Source organism: Hyperolius riggenbachi, chromosome 8 (genome assembly GCF_040937935.1).
Source record: "Hyperolius riggenbachi isolate aHypRig1 chromosome 8, aHypRig1.pri, whole genome shotgun sequence".
Classification (NCBI taxonomy): Eukaryota; Metazoa; Chordata; class Amphibia; order Anura; family Hyperoliidae; genus Hyperolius; species Hyperolius riggenbachi.
Genome location: NC_090653.1, coordinates 273,775,351 through 273,796,185, shown reverse-complemented (window position 1 = coordinate 273,796,185; position 20,835 = coordinate 273,775,351). Strand labels below are relative to the sequence as shown.

Sequence of the window (20,835 nt, the reverse complement as noted above, 5' to 3'; positions counted from 1 at the left end):
TCATCCACTGACTCACTCCTCTTGCTTGGTGTTCCCCAAGGCTCCATCCCGGGGACCTTTACCATTCTCACTCTACACTGCTTTGATTGGGAAAATCATATCCTCCATGGGCTTCAACTACCATCTGTATGCCGATGATACCCAGATATACTTCCACAACCTGGATGGAGTAGGAGGGGGCTGCTGCAAATGCAAGTAGTGGCTGCTGTATATGGAACGAGGGCTACATGTGGAATAGTAGGGGCTGCTGCAAATGCAAGGGGGTCTGCTACATATGGAACTGGGGCTACATGTGGAATAGGAGGGGGCTGCTGTAAAGCCAAGGGGTGACTGTTGTTTATGGAACTTGGGCTACACATGGAATAGGAGGGGACTGCTGCAAAGCAAGGGGTGGCTGCTGTATGTGGAACTGCAGCTACATGTGGAATAGTAGGGGCTGCTGTAAAAGCAAGGGGTGGCTTCTATGTACGGAACTGCAGCTACACGTGGAATAGGAGGTGCTGCTACAAATGCAAGCAATGGCTGTTGTATATGGAACTGGGGCTACATAAGGAATAGGAGGGGGCTGCTGTAAAAGCAAGGGGTGGCTGCTGTATATGGAACTGAAGCTATGTGTGGAATAGGAGGGGGCTGCTGTATATGGAACTGAAGCTATGTGTGGAATAGGAGGGGGCTGCTGTAAAGCCAAGGGGTGACTGCTATATATGGAACTGGGGCTACACATGTAATAGGAGGGGGCTGCAACAAATGCAAGTGGTGGCTGCTGTATATAGGACCGGGGCTACACATGGAATAGGAGGGGGCTGCTGCCAATACCGGCTGCTATATATGGAACTGGGGCTACACATGGAATAGGAGTCGGCTGCTGCCAATACCGGCTGCTATATATGGAACTGGGGCTACACATGGAATAGGAGGGGGCTGCAACAAATGCAAGTGGTGGCTGCTGTATATAGGACCGGGGCTACACATGGAATAGGAGGGGGCTGCTGCCAATACCGGCTGCTATATATGGAACTGGGGCTACACATGGAATAGGAGGGGGCTGCAACAAATGCAAGTGGTGGCTGCTGTATATAGGACCGGGGCTACACATGGAATAGGAGGGGGCTGCTGCCAATACCGGCTGCTATATATGGAACTGGGGCTACACATGGAATAGGAGGGGGCTGCTACAAATGCAAACAGTGGCTGCTGTATATGGAATGGAACTGGGGCTACACATGGAATAGGAGGGGGCTGCTACAAATGCAAACAGTGGCTGCTGTATATGGAATGGAACTGGGGCTACACATGGAATGGGAGGGGGCTGCTACAAATGCAAGCAGTGGCTGCTGTATATGGAATGGAACTGGGGCTACACATGGAATAGGAGGGGGCTGCTAAAAATGCAAGATGTGGCTGCTGTATGTGGAACTGGGGCTACACATGGAATAGGAGGGGGCTGTTGCAAATACAAGCAGTGGCTGTTGCATATGGAACTGGGGCTACATAAGGAATAGGAGGGGGCTGCTGTAAAAGCAAGGGGTGGCTGCTGTATGTGGAACTGCAGCTACATGTGGAATAGGAGGTGCTGCTACAAATGCAAGCAATGGCTGTTGTATATGGAACTGGGGCTACACATGGAATAGGAGGGGGCTGCTGTAAAGCCAAGGGGTGACTGCTATATATGGAACTGGGGCTACACATGTAATAGGAGGGGGCTGCAACAAATGCAAGTGGTGGCTGCTGTATATAGGACCGGGGCTACACATGGAATAGGAGGGGGCTGCTGCCAATACCGGCTGCTATATATGGAACTGGAGCTACACATGGAATAGGAGGGGGCTGCAACAAATGCAAGTGGTGGCTGCTGTATATAGGACCGGGGCTACACATGGAATAGGAGGGGGCTGCTGCCAATACCGGCTGCTATATATGGAACTGGGGCTACACATGGAATAGGAGGGGGCTGCTACAAATGCAAACAGTGGCTGCTGTATATGGAATGGAACTGGGGCTACACATGAAATGGGAGGGGGCTGCTACAAATGCAAGCAGTGGCTGCTGTATATGGAATGGAACTGGGGCTACACATGGAATGGGAGGGGGCTGCTAAAAATGCAAGATGTGGCTGCTGTATGTGGAACTGGGGCTACACATGGAATAGGAGGGGGCTGTTGCAAATACAAGCAGTGGCTGTTGCATATGGAACTGGGGCAATGTGTGGGGTAGGAAGGGGCTACTGCAAATGCAAGCAGTGAATGCTGTATGTGGGAAAAAGGCCACAAGAAAAGTTGGACAGGAAAAAATATAAATTATCATTGCTTATCTCGACCCAACCCCCCCTCCCATCTTTTAGATAACAATGGAAGACACCTGCTAACTGTCACCTCTCTGTTTATCACAGCAGGACATCCACAGGAAGATGATTACAGCTCCAGGTACAGACAGCCTGATCCACCTGCAGAGTCTGTCCCATCCCTTAATTGTTCCCCCTTGGCCTGCAGATCTGTCTCTTTCAACAAAGACTGAGTCACAGGAAGTAGGTGGAAGACTTATCCGTATTCAAGGCAACTTCGCCAGCTAATTAGCAAAGAGGGCCGCTGGGCTTTGGCTGGTGCTGTGCCACGCTCTCTGTGTTTTTTCTCTTCCGTTTTAATTGTTAGAGGTTTATGCATTAAAGAAGCTTAATGGCAGTGAAGGGAGACGTGTTTAATGCTAAGTTTGTGTAAAAAGGTCATCTGCAATTCATTTCTGTTTCTCCCAAGATGCCTTCAATTAGCGTTCTGCCTGGACGGTTATAAGGCCATGGATGGAGGTGCGCAGAGGGTAAGTAGCAAGCTTTATTAAAGTGGGATGCTGCTCAAAGGGTTGAGAATGGTGTATTTTTGTTGCTGCCTTTGACCCAGCTAATGTGAACTCCCATAACGTCCTTTCCTCATAATACACGGTACTCATCTTCCTTTCCATTTTATAACCAGTAATCCACCAGGTCAAATGCAGCCCATGTCCTATATGGCCAATGCAGTAGCACCAGAGCAGGATCATCCACTAGGCAACCTAGGCAGGTTCTTGGGGCCCAGTGGGTGTCAAGGGGCCCACCTGCCATCTTCTTTCACCTCTCTTCATTTCAGCTTACCAAAAAAACCACAAGGAACCCATTACATCTTAAAGTGTACCAGAGATGGCGCTGATGTGTGTATTTTTACTTATCTGGGGGCATCCTCCAGCCCTATGAGGTGCGTGGGCTCCCTCACCATCCTATCTGAGGGGCTCGATTCACTCCTTATCATTCCTGGTAATCAGGACAGTCGTGCACTTCTGCAAAATCAGTGGTGGCTCCAGGTTTTTTTTGGGGGGGGGGGGTGCCATGTAGGTGCTGGACCAATTTCCGGGGTAGCTGATGGCCGCAGCAAAAAATGGGTATGGTTATGGCAAAAATAGGCATGGTCATGACCGGATGAGGGCGGAGCTAACTGTAATTTAAAGTGAACCTGGGGTGAGAGTGATATGGAGGCTGCCATATTTATTTCCTTTTAAACAATACTAGTTGCCTGGCAGCCCTGATGATCTATTTGGCTGCAGTAGTGAACTGAATTACACCAGAAACAAGCATGCAGCTAATCTTGTCAGTTCTGACAATATTGTCAGAAACCCCTGACCTGCTGCATGCTTGTTCAGGGTCTATGGTTAAAAGAATTAGAGGCAGAGGATCAACAGAACAGCCAGGCAATTGGTATTGCTTAAAAGGAGATAAATATGGTAGCCTCAATATTATTCTCACCTCGGGTTTCCTTTAAAAGTGCAACGCAAAGACAGTGGGCCCAAGTTTTGGTGACCCTTTCCCCTAGAAAATTTGCATAATTGTGAAGGTTTTCTCAAGAAAATACACGTAATGTGAGCAGATTTGCCCAGAAAATACGTTCATCATGTGGCAGATTTGACCAGAAAATACGTGGAATCATGTGGCAGATTTGCCCAGAAAATACATGCAATTATGTCGGCAGATTTGCCCAGAAAATACATGCAATCATTCGGCAGATTTGCCCAGAAAATACGTGGAATCATGTGGCAGATTTGACCAGAAAATACATGCAATAATGTGGAAGATTTGACCAGAAAATACGTGCAATCATGTGGAAGATTTGACCAGAAAATATGTGCAATCATGTCAGCAGATTTCACTAGAAAATACATGCAATCATGTCTGCAGATTTGCCCAGAAAATACATGCAATCATGTGGCAAATTTGACCAGAAAATACGTGGAATCATGTGGCAGATTTGACCAGAAAATACATGCAATTATGTAGCAGATTTGACCAGAAAATACATGCAATCATGTCGGCAGATTTGACCAGAAAATACATGCAATCATGTGGAAGATTTGACCAGAAAATACATGCAATCATGTGAATGATTTGACCAGAAAATACGTGCAATCATGTGAATATTTGACCAGAAAATACGTGCAATCATGTGGCAGACCTGGCCAGAAAACACTTCAATCATTTAGCAGACCTGGCCAGAACAAACACATGCTAATATAAATTAAAAAAAAACATTTACTCACCTACAGCACAGCAGACCTCCTGTCCCGGCCTCCGTCCGGCGCGCAGCTCCCACGATCCTCTGCAGCCAGCAACTGAAACTCCCGCGCTGAGAGCAGGGCTACGGGAAAAAGGCGCCTGAAGCCCTGCACTGCAGACTCAAAGTCTCCAGAGCAGGGCTTTCGGACGCCATTTTACCGTAGCCCTGCTCGGCCACCTGCTGCTGCGGTGAACTGACACAGCGTCTATTAGACGCCGAAAGTCAGTTCACGCTGGGGGGTGCTTTGGAAGTGCTTGGAGAATAGCACCCCCCTGGCGCCGCCACTGTGCGCAACACAGGGTGTGGGGTGCCCACACGGCCAAGTTGTGCATGACCAGAAGAGCGTGGCCAGACAAATTGCCAGGAGCGATAACGAATGAACCGAGGGGCTGTAGAGGATGGCAAGGGAGCCCACGCACCTTATGGGGATAGAGGAAGCCCCAGGTAAGTATTAATACACACATTCGTGCCATCTCTGGTTTCCTTTAATCCGTCTCTGAGCAGCACCACAGTCAGGGCTGGATAATATTTTAGGCTCTTGTTCATCTATTTCTCTCTGTGAAACTCCCATTTCCATGTACCCATTTCTTACTCCTTGTATCACTCTCACCCTCAGAGGCGCCTGGTGCACCAGACCGATCAGGCAATCGCCTGGAGCGCTGTGCGCGCGGGGGGGGGGGGGGGGGGTTGTATTTGAGATGCTGCTGCGGGATTGTGTGACTGCCCCCAGGTGATGAACTGGCTTGCCAGTTCACTGACTGCAGCCCGCAGCTCACCTCAGCCTGCAGAGTCTGTAGTTTCCGGCAGGCAAAGCAGGGCTACGGGAAGATGGCGTCCAAAGCCCTGCACTGGAGACTATTTGTGTCTCCAGTACAGGGCTTTAGGCGCCATCTTCCCGTAGCCCTGCTCTGCCTGTGTCAGTGCGGGTGTAGCAGGACCTGTTGCATGGAAGACCATCGGGGGAGCTGCATGCCGGAGAGAAGCCAGGAGTGGAGTCTTCTGCATGTGAGTAAATGTGTGTTTGTTTGTTTTTTACAGGTGCAGCACCAGGATAGGAAGAGGAGCCCTGCCTAGGTGTATTTTCTGGCGAAACATTGCCACATTTAGATTATTTTCTGGTAAGACATTGCTGCATTACGATTATTTTCTGGTGAAACATTGCCACATTACGATTATTTTCTGGTGAAACATTGCCACATTATGATTATATTCTGGTGAAACATTGCCACATTATGATTATTTTCTGGTGAAACATTGCCACATTATGATTATTTTCTAGTGAAACACTGCCGTATTATATTTTCATGTGGGGGCACCACAGGTTTACTCGCCTGGAGTGACAAAATGGCTAGAGTCGCCCCTGCTCACCCTCTGTCACTACTCACCATGTGGCTGTTTCTCCCTCTGTCACCAACAGCCTCTTCCCCACTCCCATGGTTATTAGTCTCTTCCCCTCTCTGACTTTCTCATGTGGCAGTCATCCTCTCCCTGTGTCACACCCCTCAATTTCACTGTCTGTTACAACTCTCCAGGTGGAGAGAGGTGGAGAGAGGTGGTTATCTCTCATCATGGCTATAGAAGATGTTAAATTGAGAGCTCGTATGAGGACACTGACATGACTATGTACTCTGTAAAGTGCTGCAGAATATGTTAGTGCTGTATAAATACAGTGGGATGCGAAAGTATGGGCAACCTTGTTAATCGTCATGATTTTCCTGTAGAAGTCGTTGGTTGTTACAATAAAAAAATGGCAGTTAAACACAGTATATCATATAGGAGACACACACAGTGATATTTGAGAAGTGAAATGAAGTTTATTGGATTCACAGAAAGTGCGCAATAATTGTTTAAACAAAATTAGGCAAGTGCATAAATTTGGGCACCACAAAAAATAAATTAAATCAATATTTAGTAGATTCTCCTTTTGCAGAAATTACAGCCTCTAAACGCTTCCTGTAGGTCCCAATGAGAGTCTGGATTCTGGTTGAAGGTATTTTGGACCATTCCTCTTTACAAAACATTTCTAGTTCATTCAGGTTTGATGGCTTCCGAGATGCCTTCTGAGCAACCAGGAAGTATTGACGGCAGCAGCGGTGGGCGTCCCACGTGAGGTCGGGCCGGGAGAAGTGCGCACGAATGGCTCCCCGGAGTGGGACTACTAGGACCAGCCTGCCATTGGCCAACAAAGCGGGGGAGAGCCCGCATGGAAGCAAATACTCTATGCGATTGTCACTTTTTGGAACATGTGAGTGCATTTTTATGCTAATTTTTAATAAATGTAAGACGTTTTTACGCTATGGGAGGATTTTTTTATAGAGCTTTTAGACATATATCATTGGCTAAAGAGAAGATAAGCAAGGTTACTGAGAGCCACAGGATATTGCCAGAGTGGTGGGGGACAAACCGGGAACAGTCACAACGCTACATTAGACCCACTAGGGGGTCTGAGTAAACGGTGAGTTCGGCGCTAAAGGGTGTGGTGGAGACTCACTGTCTGAGAAGTGATCTAGTATAAGGAAGATACCTGTGAAGTCATACAAGGACTTGAATTGATGTATAGACTGTCTGTGCTATTAACCTGAGTAGATTTTCAATTATATTCAGGTCTGAGGACTGAGATGGCCATTCCAAAACATTGTACTTGTTCCTCTGCATGAATGCCTTAATGTATTTTGAGCAGTGTTTAGGGTCGTTGTCTTGTTGAAAGTTCCAGCCCCGGACAGGGCCGGTTTAAGCAACAATGGGGCCCCAGGGCAAAATAAACCTGGGGGCCCCCCCAACATATACCCCGGAACAAAAATCGGCATTAGGGGACCTTTTTTGCAGCTGGTATAGTCAGGGTGTGAAGTCCCAATCGGTCGGAGCTCCACATTCTGGCTATCCCAGCCTGCATGGGGGACAAGGGGTTAAAAAGTTTCAGGAGGGGGGACCCCACATACTTTTTTTTTTTATTCCCACACTCTAAACATAAAAAAAAAAATGGGAAAATAGGAAAAAATGCCAGGGATCTTCATACAGCCATATTGCGGCTGTATAGCGATCCCTGGCCAAAGTGCTGCGGCTGCGTATAGACCCCCTGGAAACCCCGTCAGGAAAATTATTGCGCTTTCGTTTGATGCATGTAAAATTACACTACCGTTAGGTTTGCTACTAAAAGTGACATTTACCGCATTTAAAAGTATACTTTTTTCCTTCGAAAATTTAAAATCGATTTTCTCAAAAACTATAAGGTCTTTTTGAAAATTATTTTTTCCTCTTATTCCTAATGATCTCCTTAACATATCCTGCAAATTTAGGGTTTCTAGCATTTAAGGTGGATTTGCTATTAACCATTAAAGTCGGCAGGTTTTTAAATGTGTATTTTTTTTTCCTTTGAAACTTTAAAATCGCTTTTCTCAAAAACTAAAGGCCGATTTGAAAATTTTTTTTTTCCTCTTGTAGGTACTGGGGGCCCCTACAAGCTCTGGGGCCCTGGGGCAGCTTCCTCCTTTGCCTTAATGGTAGCGCCGGCCCTGGCCCCGGAGCAGCTTCAGCTTTGTCACTGATTCCTGGACATCCATAATCTGCTAATACTGAGTGGAATCCATGTGTCCCTCAACTGTGACAAGATTTCCAGTCTCTGCACTGGCCACACAGCCCAACAGCATGATGGAACCACCATCATATTTTACTGTAGGTAGCAGGTGTTTTTCTTGGAATGCTGTGTTGTTTTTCCTCCATGCATAACGCCCCTTGTTATGTCCAAATAACTCAATTTTAGTTTCATCAGTCCACAGCACCTTATTCCAAAATGAAGCTGGCTTGCCCAAATGTGCTTCAGCATACCTCAAACGGCTCTGTTTGTACTGTGGGCGGAGAAAAAGCCTCCTCTGCATCACTCTCGCGTACAGCATCTCCTTGTGTAAAGTGCGCCGAATTGTTGAATGATCACAGTGACTCCATCTGCAGCAAGATGATGTTGTAGGTCTTTGGTGCTGGTCTGTGGATTGACTGACTGTTCACACCATTCTTCGCTTCTGTCTATCCAAAATTTTTCTTGGTCTGCCACTTTGAGCCTTAACTTGAACTGAGCCTGTGGTCTTCCATTTTCTCAATATGTTCCTAACTGTGGAAACAGACAGCTGAAATCTCTGAGACAGCTTTCTGTATCCTTCCCCTAAACCATGATGGTGAACAATCTTTGTCTTCAGGTCATTTGAGAGTTGTTTTGAGACCCCCATGTTGCTACTCTTCAGAGAAAATTTTAAAAAGAGGGAAACTTACAATTGACCCCCTTAAATACTCTTTCTCATAATTGGATTCACCTGTGTATGTAGGTCAGGGGTCACTGAGCTTACCAAGCCAATTTTAGTTCCAATAATTAGTTCTAAAGGTTTTGGAATTAATAAAATGACAACAGTGCCCAAATTTATGCACCTGCCTAATTTTATTTAAACAATTATTGCACACTTTCTGTAAATCCAATAAACTTCATTTCACCTCTCAAATATCACTGTGTGTGTCTCCTATATGATATATTTAATTGACATTTTTTTATCGTAACAACCAACAATTTATACAGGAAAATCATGACGATTAGCAAGGTTGCCCAAACTTTCGCATCCCACTGTACATAATAACATGGTAGTACATTAGACTATGACAATGGTAGGCATTAGATTAGGAGCTCATTTAGTATGATATTTTATGACCATGTGACATGGGATCCTTCATTTATTCTGCACAGGGGCCCACTATTGGCTTTGTTAGTCACTACACTAGTTATACATTCAGGGCTGTATTTAGGGTCCTTCAATGGCATCCTTGGATAGGGATGGATACAACATGTGAATGACAACAATATTCACAAATCACATGCAGAGTTTGGCAGGGAAACTGTACTGAAACCGTCTGCAATCGGTCCTTGCTCTGAATTCACAAAGTTACCCTCCTTGGTTAATCCTGTGATCTTTGATATCTCCTTGCAGCAGCGTTATAGGAACTGCTAAAGATTCATAGTAGTATAGGCTGCCTGTACATTCAGGAATAACTTGCACAACTTCCCTGCTGATCTCTGCATGTGAGTAGCAATCATATCCTTCCACATACTGAGCAATCCATGAGTGGAAGTGAGAAAGGTGTGGGAAAAAGTAAACTATTTTTTTCCATCAAACTCAAAAGCTCTGTTAACTTAACAGTAACCTATCCCTCCACCCATGACAGTCAGGGGCGGAGCTACCATGAAACCACCTAAATCACATGATTCAGGCAATAAAATCTAGGGGGCAGCATTTGGACAAATAGTGTGTAGGCGACCTGGCTCCTGCCTCCTCTCTGCTCTCCCACTCACCTTCCTGGTGCATACACTACCCTCCTCATCCCCACCAGCCTTCCCTATGACATCATAGGGCATGCTACGGTAAGACCCCGTCACCAGCGAGAGATCATCATGGCCAGTCAGAGGGAAAGGCAGGGGTGCCGTCACCAGACCGGCCATTCACAAAAAACCCGCTGCTCCTTTTGCTAACTGGTGCCGATGGTCTCGCGGGCGGGACCAGAACACCGCCCTTGGGACAATCACTGCACTTGATCAGTAACACTGACTTCTGATAGGCCACTGCTACTGACTAAGTGCAGTGACAGTAAACATGGTGCAGGTTCCACTGGCTGTGTTTCCAGCTGCTGATAGATTTTACAAACCAGTGAAGTGGAACAAGAGTCTGTTTATTGATCGAAAAATGTCATTGAGAGTGACAGGAGGTCAGACTCACAGTTTTGTGCTGCAATGAACAATTCAAAGCTAGCAAGGCACCGTTTTCATCAATTTGTAAATGGATTTCTGCAGAAAAGTGATGAAGATGGATTGGTACAATGTGGTGGATCAAGATTTTGTAATCCAGTAGTAATCAATCATTTGTAGAGTTGAGCCACTACTGATCGATGTGTGGTTAGCTTTAGCTGGAGTAAGGCTTTAATATCAACAAGGGTTGTTGTTTCTGTTGGTTTAGGTTTTTTTTGTTTCAACTTTTTTTTACTGTTTCAACTTGTTTCACAACAAAAGTTGTTCAACAATTGTGTTGCATAAAAGACTGCTGTTGAGCGTGTGTGTGGCTTAAAGAGGAACTCCAGTGAAAATAATGTAATAAAAAAAGTGCTTCATTTTTACAATAATTATGTATAAATGATTTAGTCAGTGTTTGCCCATTGTAAAATATTTTAAATCCCTGATTTACATTCTGACATTTATTACATGGTGACATTTTTAATGCTGGCAGGTGATGTAGCTGCTGCATGCTTTTTTGGCAGTTGGAAACAGCTGTAATCAGCTATTTCCCACAATGTAACATGATTCACAGACAGAAAACTGCCAGGAGTACCACGGTCCTCAGAGTTTCACCACAATATCAGTCATACAGCGCCCCCTGATAGTCTGTTTGTGAAAAGGAATAGATTTCTCATGTAAAAGGGGGTATCAGGCTATCAGCTACTGATTATTATTATTATTATTTAGTATTTATATAGCGCCGACATATTACGCAGTGCTGTACAGTGTATATATATATCTTGTCACTAACTGTCCCTCAAAGGAGCTCACAATCTAATCCCTACCATTGCCATATGTCTATATTATGTAGTGTAAGTACTGTAGTCTAGGGCCAATTTTTTAGGGGGAGCCAATTAACTTATCCGTATGTTTTTGGAATGTGGGAGGAAACTGGAGTGCCCGGAGGAAACCCACGCAGACACGGAGAGAACATACAAACTCTTTGCAGATAGTGCCCTGGCTGGGATTCGAACCAGGGACCCAGCGCTGCAAGGAGAGAGAGCTAACCACTACGCCACCGTGCTGCCCTACTGATTGAGATAAAGTTCAATTCTTGGTCGGAGTTTCTCTTTAAGTAAGACAACCCAACATCTGATAAACAATTGTATCTATGCACAATCAAACCGATATTTTAAGAACACTTCACTATTTGTGATCACTTTGTTAAATAGAAAGCTGAAAATATCTAATTGAATTGCTACACACCAAATTCAAAGAATCATTTAGAGTCATCGTTTTAAAATCAAAAGGTTAAGAAGGTTTAGAATCTATACATCGGTGACCAGCATAAGGGCCTGCTTGGATGGATGGCAGTTGTGCAGGTGTTCATCAGACATGATGGATAACAGTTCTCAAACTCTGCCTACAGTGAACTACCACACAAGCAGCAGGAAGTTTACAAGTCAAGACTGTAATGCACACCTTCACCATTAGGCAGTGCCTAGGGTACATCTCATTTGGCCTATGCCCAGAAACTGCCTTGTTAGTGAAACACAATCACTGCTACTAAAGCTAGTCTTACATGTCACAGCTTTCTAAATCAATTAGATGCTTATTTAGGTAAACCCAGCAAATAAAACAACCAATGAGTAAAAACCAGGCCTTATGCTGGGAATATACCATCAGTGTTTTTGGCAGTTGGATGGCTTGATAGATCATTTCTCATAGAATGGAAATCGATCAGAAAAACGAAAATCGATCGGCCAGTAAATATGCCGGAAAAACTAATCCCAGCATAAGTTAATTGGGCAGCACGGTGGCGTAGTGGCATAATGCTATAAGGAAATTACCCAGCGATAGCTGTATGATAACCCTGTTTGGATAGGTGCACAGCCACAGGCAAGCATAGAAACCCAATAGGTTTTTTTTAACAAGTTCATTAAAGGACACCCGAGGCGAAAATAAACTAATTAAATAAACAATTGTATTCTCCTTCTCCTAAAAATGACTTTTTAAGATATTCTACAGTTTTATTTTATGTGTAAATCTACTTTTAAAGTTTTAACAGTTTTATTGTTTTTGCTCAATGACACATTCATTGAAGTATGCCAGAGCTAAAATCTATGAACTATTGACCATTTGTATCTCTTTCCTGCTCTCAGGAGCTATTTTCTGCTAGAAAAGGGTTTTATTGTTGGAATTTCTTATCAGTGAGGGTCACACTGTAGTCACTTCCTGTCTGAGTCAGCCTGAACTGAGTCAGCCACTTACACATGGGCATCTGCATGTATGGCAAAGTGGGGCGGCTGGCTTCCCCTGGCCGCCCGCTGCCCCCCCCCCCCCAGCCACCCCCCGGCCGAATCAGTGACGGTGGCCCCCAATACCCCCCCGAATCAGCGCAGTGAAGGGGGAGCAGCAGGCATAGCGGTGGAGAAGGGGGGACATCGCCCCCCTTCCCTCACCTTGGGGCTACCCCTTACTCGCTAACACTCCTCCCCGCCTCCACAATGCAGCGGCGGGCGCAGCACAGCAGAACACTTCCTCTATTCCCTGCTCGCGAGGAAGACTCTGTGCGCAGCTGGTCTGGTCAGTGACGTCAGACCAGTGACGCACAGATCTCCCTCACGCAGGGGAATAAAGGAAGTGTTCCGCTCTACTGCCGCCCTCTGCCGAGGGGAGACCGAGGAAGGGTGAGCCCCAAGGTGAGGGAAGGGGGGGGGAGACTTCCCCCCCTTCCCCGCCACTGTCACAACTGGGGGGGTGGGGGTCCCTGTCACTAGCTGAACTGGGGGGTCCCTGTCACTAGCTGAAGTGGGGGGGGGGGTCCCTGTCACTACCTGAACTGGGGGGCTCCTGTCACTACCTGAACTGGGGGGCTCCTGTCACTACCTGAACTGTGGGGTCCCTGTCACTACCTGAACTAGGGGGCCTGTCGCTACCTAAACTGGAGGGTACCTGGCGCTACCTAAACTAGGAGGCACCTGTCACTACCTGAACTATCCAGGCCAACCAGCACAGCATCACCACCAGCCAGGCCAGCCCAGCATCACCGCCAGCTAGACCAGCATCACCGCCAGCCAGGCCAGCCCAGCATCACCGCCAGGCCTTTCGGCACACACATCATCCCCAAGCCAGCAAAAAACAGTATTGCCAGGCCAGCCAAGCACAGCAGCGAGTAAAGGAGAATTCAGAAGCCAGGTGGAAGGTGTCTACCATATTAAGGGGGCATTCTGCCTATTTATGTGAAATGCTGTCTATTTATGTGCCTCATGCCTGCTGAATTTGTCTTGTTGGGGGACTCATGGTTACTGAATTTGTCTTGTTGGGGGCCTCATGGTTACTGAATTTGTCTTGTTGGGGGCCTCATGGTTACTGAATTTGTCTTGTTGGGGCCTCATGATTGCTGAATTTGTCTTGTTGGGGCCTCATGATTGCTGAATTTGTCTTGTTGGGGGCCTCATGGTTACTGAATTTGTCTTGTTGGGGCCTCATGATTGCTGAATTTGTCTTGTGGGGGGGGGGGCCTCATGATTGCTGAATTTGTCTTGTTGGGGGTTACATGATTGCTGCGAGACTATGGAAAAAGCTGAATCATCATCATATGAGACAATAGCATTAACCCTACTTTTTCAACTTTTTAAAACAGAAAATGAAACTGGGAGGTTCTAAAAAAAATGAATACATTTTTCAAGAGTCGGATGGATGAAATTGTTTATCTTCACAGTTTATTTTCAACTTGGATTTTCCATAATGTTCATGTATGAGTTAAAATGTTTGTATTTAGTCTAAATTGCTGTTGCGATAGATAAGTGATTTTTGGGTTGCAGTTTGGGCACTCGACCTCCAAAAGGTTTGCCACCACTGTCCTAATCTAATGTCCCACCATTGCTAAGTTCATGGAAATTTGTCTCCACCTGTGACCACACCCACATTCTGGTCCATGACCACACCCATTTTTTGGCACGGCCGTAGCCCCATTTTTTTTCAGCGCTACTTCCTCCTCCCCCCCCCCCTTTTGCCTCCCCCTGGAAAATTTTCTGCGGACGCCCATGCACTTACATACCTGATATTTAACTCTTTCAGGCCGAGAAAGAAAAAAAGGAACACAGCGTAGTTATTTGTGCGCTAGGCACTGTACATACCCATGTCTATCTCATCATGTCACATGTCACTTCGGGTATCCTTTAATCAGCCTGATTGCTTTGAAAAATTTCCTACCTTTAGCTGGATTTTAAACAGTGCTTCTTTCATTGCAGCAAAAACCTTTTTATTCCTATTTTATGCAGCGCTCTGCCCTCCTTTCCGAGGCCACCCAGCTATCCTCCGAAAATAGCCCTTATTTTTTTCTTCTACAAAATGTAAACTTTAAGAAACTGATCTATTTTTCCCCCTGAAGCGTAAAACATCCAGACTTTTAAAAAAAATCTTTGAGAATAATAAAGTATTTCAGCCCCCATCAATATATTCCAATCGTTACGTGAATTTTAAAAAAGGTTTATCGATGACGCCTGGTCTGGTGGAAATAGCCCCGGGCTGTGTAAGTTTAGAGTCTACGGGGGAAGCCGTGATTAAATAACTATAAAGTCAACGACTCGGTGAATTTGCGGGAGAGTTTAAGGGTGCCTAATAATGGGTGAGGGGGTTGTTATCATAGCTGGCGAGGCTGCGATTGCCTACCACGTTTGTGTTTTTCTACTTGCTAGCCCTTGTAAGGATCATACGCTGGAGCAAGAATTGCAGAATGCTGATTGGAGGTTTCCCCATGGGGGAATCTGGGACACTGGCACAGGCTCGTTAGTGCTGACCTTGGCGTTGGTTCTAGTGGCTGATGGATAGGGTACCCAGCCGGACAAAGCCCTGGGGAATCTCCCAACGTATCCATTATTGTCCCATCAGCGCCTCCCATGACCCCTCCCCAGTTCTGAATGCCACTGGCATCAAGAAGAGTATAAATCTATGTCTGATTGTGTGCAGGGGAGGAAGGGGGGGAGCGGGAATGAAAAATGTCCTTTTTATGACTCTTACAACAAAAGCAGCCTGGAGAAGAGAAGTCTTTCTGCTACTGGAGGAGGAAGGGAAGGAGAGAAAAGAGGAGAGGAGGATGGAGAAGAGGAGACATGGAAAGGGGGAGAGAGAGAGAGAGAGATTGATGAGGGAGTGAATGAATGAGTGAGCGATCGAGAGAAGGATCAGGGGAAAGAGGAGGGGGGGGGGGGGAGGGAGAGGAAGAGTAAAGTCTGTGTCACACATGTTGCATCGCGTCACGGTACCCCGGCCCGCCACTCCTCAGTCACAGTGGCCATTAGTCTCTTTAAGACTAGACACACTACCTGCTGTCTGACAAAATGTAACTGAAGTACTTCGGATGACGCATCTAAGCGGAGAAGAGATGGACACACTAGGTAGGGCTGTGGAATAAGTATTCGCAAAGAGTTAAGGTAGCCATGATACATCTAGCGATGATGGGCAGATTCGACCAAGAGACAAATCTCTCTCTGATCCAATCTGATTAGAGAGAGATCTGTCAGCTGCCCATACACTGCAGGCCGATTACCGATCAATTTCATGTTTAAATTGATCAGGAATTGGCCTTGTTATGACGCCACATCTGACCGCCTTGCTGACCCGACGCTGTCTGCCCTAATGTTTAACGTCCCCAAATGCCCAGTGCACTATACATTACCTGTCTGCGGCCTCTGCTTGCTCCTAGCTCCCTCTGTTGTCCATACACACGCGACCCACGTGGTTGCCTATGTTGCGTGTGTGACATCAGATGCCACACACGCGCCCTCGTTACTTGGCAACACCATGTCGCGCGTGTATGGACAGCGAAGTAAGCCTGGAGCAAGCAGAGGCTGCAGACAGGTAATGTAAAGGGCACTGGGCACCGGGAGGACAGCGTCGAGGGTTTCCTCACAATTGTTGCTCGTCCCAATATCTCTCGCCACACTGTAGTCACTTCCTGTCTGAGTCAGGACTGAGTCAGCCACTTACATATCTGATATTTAACTCTTTCAGGCAGAGAAAGAAAAAAAGGAGCACAGCATAGTTATTTGTGTGCTAGGCACTGTACATACACATGTCTATCTCATCATGTCAAATGTCAGTTCGGGTATCCTTGAAGAGATGGGTTTTGAGGGCTTACTTGAATGTGCTGAAGGAGGGGGGAAAGTCTGATGGGCAGTAAAAGGGAGTTCCACAGGGTGGGGTCAGCTCTTGAGAAATCCTGCAGGCACGCATGGGAGTGGGAAATGCACAGTGCAGTTAGGTGAAGGTCTAATGCTAGGTAGACACCATACAATTTTCTGGCAGATTTACCTGCCAGATCGATTATTTCCAACATGTCCGATCTGAATTTCGATCGATTTTTCAAATCCAAAAATCGATCGAAATTCAGATCGGACATTATGGAAATATTAGATCTGGCAGGTAAATCTGCCAGAAAATTGTATGGTGTCTACCTAGCATAAGGACTGTGGTAAGGATTAGATTATGAGCCCCTCTGAGGGACAGTTAAGATACAAGACAATATACTCTGCACAGTGGTATGGAAGATGTCAGCGCTATATTAATACTAAATAATAATATTGCAGTATTTGAGCCACGCAAATGCATCTGCAGCAAGACATTTTTAGTAATACATTTTTTGTTAGCGGGTGCTGCTTATATCTGTTGCCCAACTAATAATTTATCACCCTTTTAATAACCCCTCCCCCTTTCCCACTATGTTTTGATATGACTCAGTGGAGCCCAGCAAACTTTTGACATGAAACAGAAGAAAAGTAGCAGCAGACGGTCTGTCTCTGGGAATCTGTCAGCGCTTCTCGATGACGGGCTCGTGATTGTCCGTGAGATATTCTACAATCTATTGTTGTAAAAGGCGCAGTGGCTCTTCTGTATTCTCGGCACAGCGAATTTACGGGGATTAGTTTTCATATTATTACTATAATGGCTATCAGGTTTATCCGCTGGAAATGTAACCATCTACTTATTAAGCACAATGTAGATTAATTGGGAGCGCTGTAATTCCTGGCAGTTCTGACACAGATCGCTGCCTATATCTGGCTATCTTTCATCCCAGCCTGAGATAATGATCAGGCTTTATGCTGGCAGAATTAACAGCTTACAGCGCGTTTCCCTCTTCACGCGAGTCTTGCTTATCTACTGCTACTTAGCCTCATTTATTACTTTTTTTCCAGGTTATTTTGCTTTTTATAGGAATGATGCGTATTGATTAATGTTGCTCCTATGTTATGTTTTTAAAGGGGCACCACAGCGAAAAACTGTAAAATTTTAAATATGTGCAAACATATACAAATAAGTAGTACATTTTTTCCAGAGTAAAATGAGCCATAAATTACTTTTCTCCTATGTTGCTGTTACTTACAGTAGGTAGTAGACATCTGACAGAAGTGACAGGTTTTGGACTAGTCCATCTCTTTAATGGGGATTCTCAGGGATATATTTATTTTCAAAAGCACTTAGTGAATGGCAGTTGCTCTGTCCAACTGCCAAAAAACTGTGCAGCGAGCAGGGAAGCTGGCCAGCATCATTGTTTAAATCCTTTTTCGGGAATATCTTTATAAAGAATAAAAGCCTTGCTGAGAATCCCCTATGAATAGATGGACTAGTCGAAAACCTGTCACTTCTGTCAGATTTCTACTACCTACTGTAAGTGACAGTAACATAGGAGAAAAGTAATTTATGGCTCATTTTACACTTGAAAAAATGTACTTCTTATTTGTATGTGTTTGCACATATTTTACATTTTATAGTTTTTCGCTGTAGTGCCCCTTTAAGTACTACTTCAGACCCAGATCATACATTACTGACTTTGCGGCATCAATATCCCGCCGATTTGATCACAATTGATTAAATCTGTCAGAGATCGATGCTGCAATATAAACGTTCGGTCCGGCATGCTGGGAAGATCTTGCGTGAAAGCGCTCGGTTGGATGGATGGATGGTGGTAGCGGGGTTTGATTTCTTGATGGCCGATGAACCCGACAGACCCTTGGCCAGTCTTCCCAATATGTGATGTGTACCCCTGGATTCATGGTGAGCGTTGCAGTGTAGTTTTGGCCCACCTGTCTGCTGGCACACTCCTCCTATGTCCCGTGTCTTCTCTTCATTGCTGCCGGGGGCACCTGTATCCCTGTGATCGCTGTGCATGTACTGATGCACATACATGCGGCGGAGTTATGGGGTACTGTAACGAACGGTGAAGCACAGAGAGGATCTGATTACCAGTGATCTGCAGTATCACTGGGAGTACAGATGTATACCCGATTATAAGTGATCTGCAGTATCACCGATAATCCGATATACTAGCTAACCTCTGTTCACCTGAGTAGAGTGTAGTGTTTTGGTGTAACAGTAACACTTTGAGGACTAAGCCTCAGCGCAGTAAGGTATACTGCACGGATTCCTTCCGCAGACCTGAGCTCTCCAAGACGGGAGGAGTCAGGCTGCGAGTAGGAAGGATTGTCTAAAAGTAACACTCTGGAGGAAGTGTCACTGATAGAACGGGGAACCGCCTCCAACAGTGAGGTCGGTTCTCGAGGTCGGACAAGCCAGGTCCACACACGGACAGATAAAGTACAATATCAAGAGGCAAAGGCGGAGTCAGGTACAGGCAGGGGTTCGGCAACAGAGTATCAGAAATATCGAGGTACAAGATCAGAGTTCAGGAGGATAGTCAGGCAGGCAAAAGGTCATAACAGATAATCACAATCAAACTAGTACTTTAAGCTATCAACAGAAACTAGCTAAGTGTAGGATTACAGCTCCAGCTGGTCCCGGCACACTTGCGGATCTGACTACGGATCTGGGTGCTCCCACGTATGTGATCGCAACGCCAGACAACCAGCAACTGAATAAGCAGCAGAATATATAGTTGCTGGACTCTGCTGCCCCGCCCGAACCATTCAGCCAATCATGAGTCCTGCAGGAATCAGCTGACCTTCCTGATCAGCTGACACTTCCTCTGCAGGTATAAAGGTCCTGAATTCAGGCCCGCGCGAGCATAGCTCTCCATCTGTTAAGCTTGGAGGTGTAATCTCCACAGTCAGCATACAACACATAAGCTGACGTGAAGGAGGTACACACACCAGCACAAGGGATCAGGATATCCCCAGTTTAGTGGAGGAGAGGACTGACTCCAATAGGAGATTGTGGTGCACAGAGCCGGTGCAGATCCGAACAGCCACAAACAACACTTTCGTAATAACGTCTCAGCGCAAAGTAGCGCTGAGCGCATAAACCAGGACTGAGGAGATCAGAACAAGTAGACAGAATGAACGCTTGCTAGCTAGTGACTACTTAGCGACAGCAAGCGTCCAAAACCAGACAGACTGGAATGAGGCAGCCAATGCGTTGCGGCGATGGCGTGCCTCACAAAGACAGGACAGGATAGTCAGAAAATAGCAGGATCGAGATAGATGAACGTAACACAGATAAATATACAATAAGTATGTTTTCCTAGCGTATTACAATTACAGCTATCAATGAAACTATTTGTAAGGTCTGACTAACATATGTATATATCGGCAATGAACCGATATATGACATAAGCAGGAACGCTGACTAGGACTGGAGTAATACAGGGAACAGGACGCAGAAGGATTCGCTATCTCTTCGCAGAGATGAACGCAATCCACAAACAGGACCAGGAACAGGATAACTAGCTCAGCACGGGTGTTCACGGTACGCGCAAACTACCAAAACGTGCTGGAAAACTGACTAACTGAACACAGGAAATAAACAGTTCGTGTACGTATATATCAGCGACACTGATGTATCAACGTAACACGAATACAAGGAAAATAACAAAATGCGCAAGTATGCGTATATATTGGCGATGAACCAATATATGACACAAGACAAGCAAGTAACAACTTCTAGAACAAGAGCAGAACTAGGAGGACTCGCTGACCCCTTCGCAGGAGTCAGCGCAGTCCACACGGACCAGGAACGAGGTGGGGCACGAGCAGAGATAGAATCTGAGACTATGGTAGCCCATGAGACATTGCAGGAAGCAGTTCTTTATACTGAGGTCATCCAATGGGAGCAGACCTGCAGATTCCCACACAAGTGAATGGTAATTAATCACAGGCTGATAGCAGGAAAAGGCAGACAATGATATGCAGCCTGCAGGAAAGGGACTGCCCCTCCACTGCAGCAGACAATGTTTGTTTACACAAGAGCATGTTAAACTGTCATTAATTTCAGAGTGACTGCAGATGGAATCAGCAACTAGTTTAAGTGCAAACCAAACTATGCAAGAAAATGCATGTAATGACATCAGAACTGCTTGGGTTACAATACCACTGCAGCCAGCAGTAAACGCTGCAGACATGATCATAACATTACCCCCTCCCTTAACCACCCTGGCGTTCTGATTAAATCGCCAGGGTGGCTGCGGGAGGGTTTTTTTTAAATTAAAAAAAAACTATTTCATGCAGCCAACTGAAAGTTGGCTGCATGAAAGCCCACTAGAGGGCGGTCCGGAGGCGATCTTCC

General features: G+C 45.8%; 1 protein-coding gene and 1 long non-coding RNA gene across 2 annotated transcripts in view; one reads left to right on the top strand and one right to left on the bottom strand.

The window, feature by feature from the left end:
* CFAP77 (cilia and flagella associated protein 77) overlaps nt 1-20,835 on the bottom strand; it is a 268,445-nt gene that overhangs the window by 50,910 nt on the left and 196,700 nt on the right. The gene's annotated exons all lie outside the window — the stretch shown is intronic.
* LOC137528566 (uncharacterized) overlaps nt 2,393-20,835 on the top strand; it is a 62,889-nt gene continuing 44,446 nt past the window's right edge. The window contains exons 1-3 of the long non-coding RNA XR_011023425.1: nt 2,393-2,423; nt 2,751-2,811; nt 5,610-5,689. This is a non-coding gene — a long non-coding RNA (uncharacterized lncRNA). The remainder of the gene's footprint in view (nt 2,424-2,750; nt 2,812-5,609; nt 5,690-20,835) is intronic.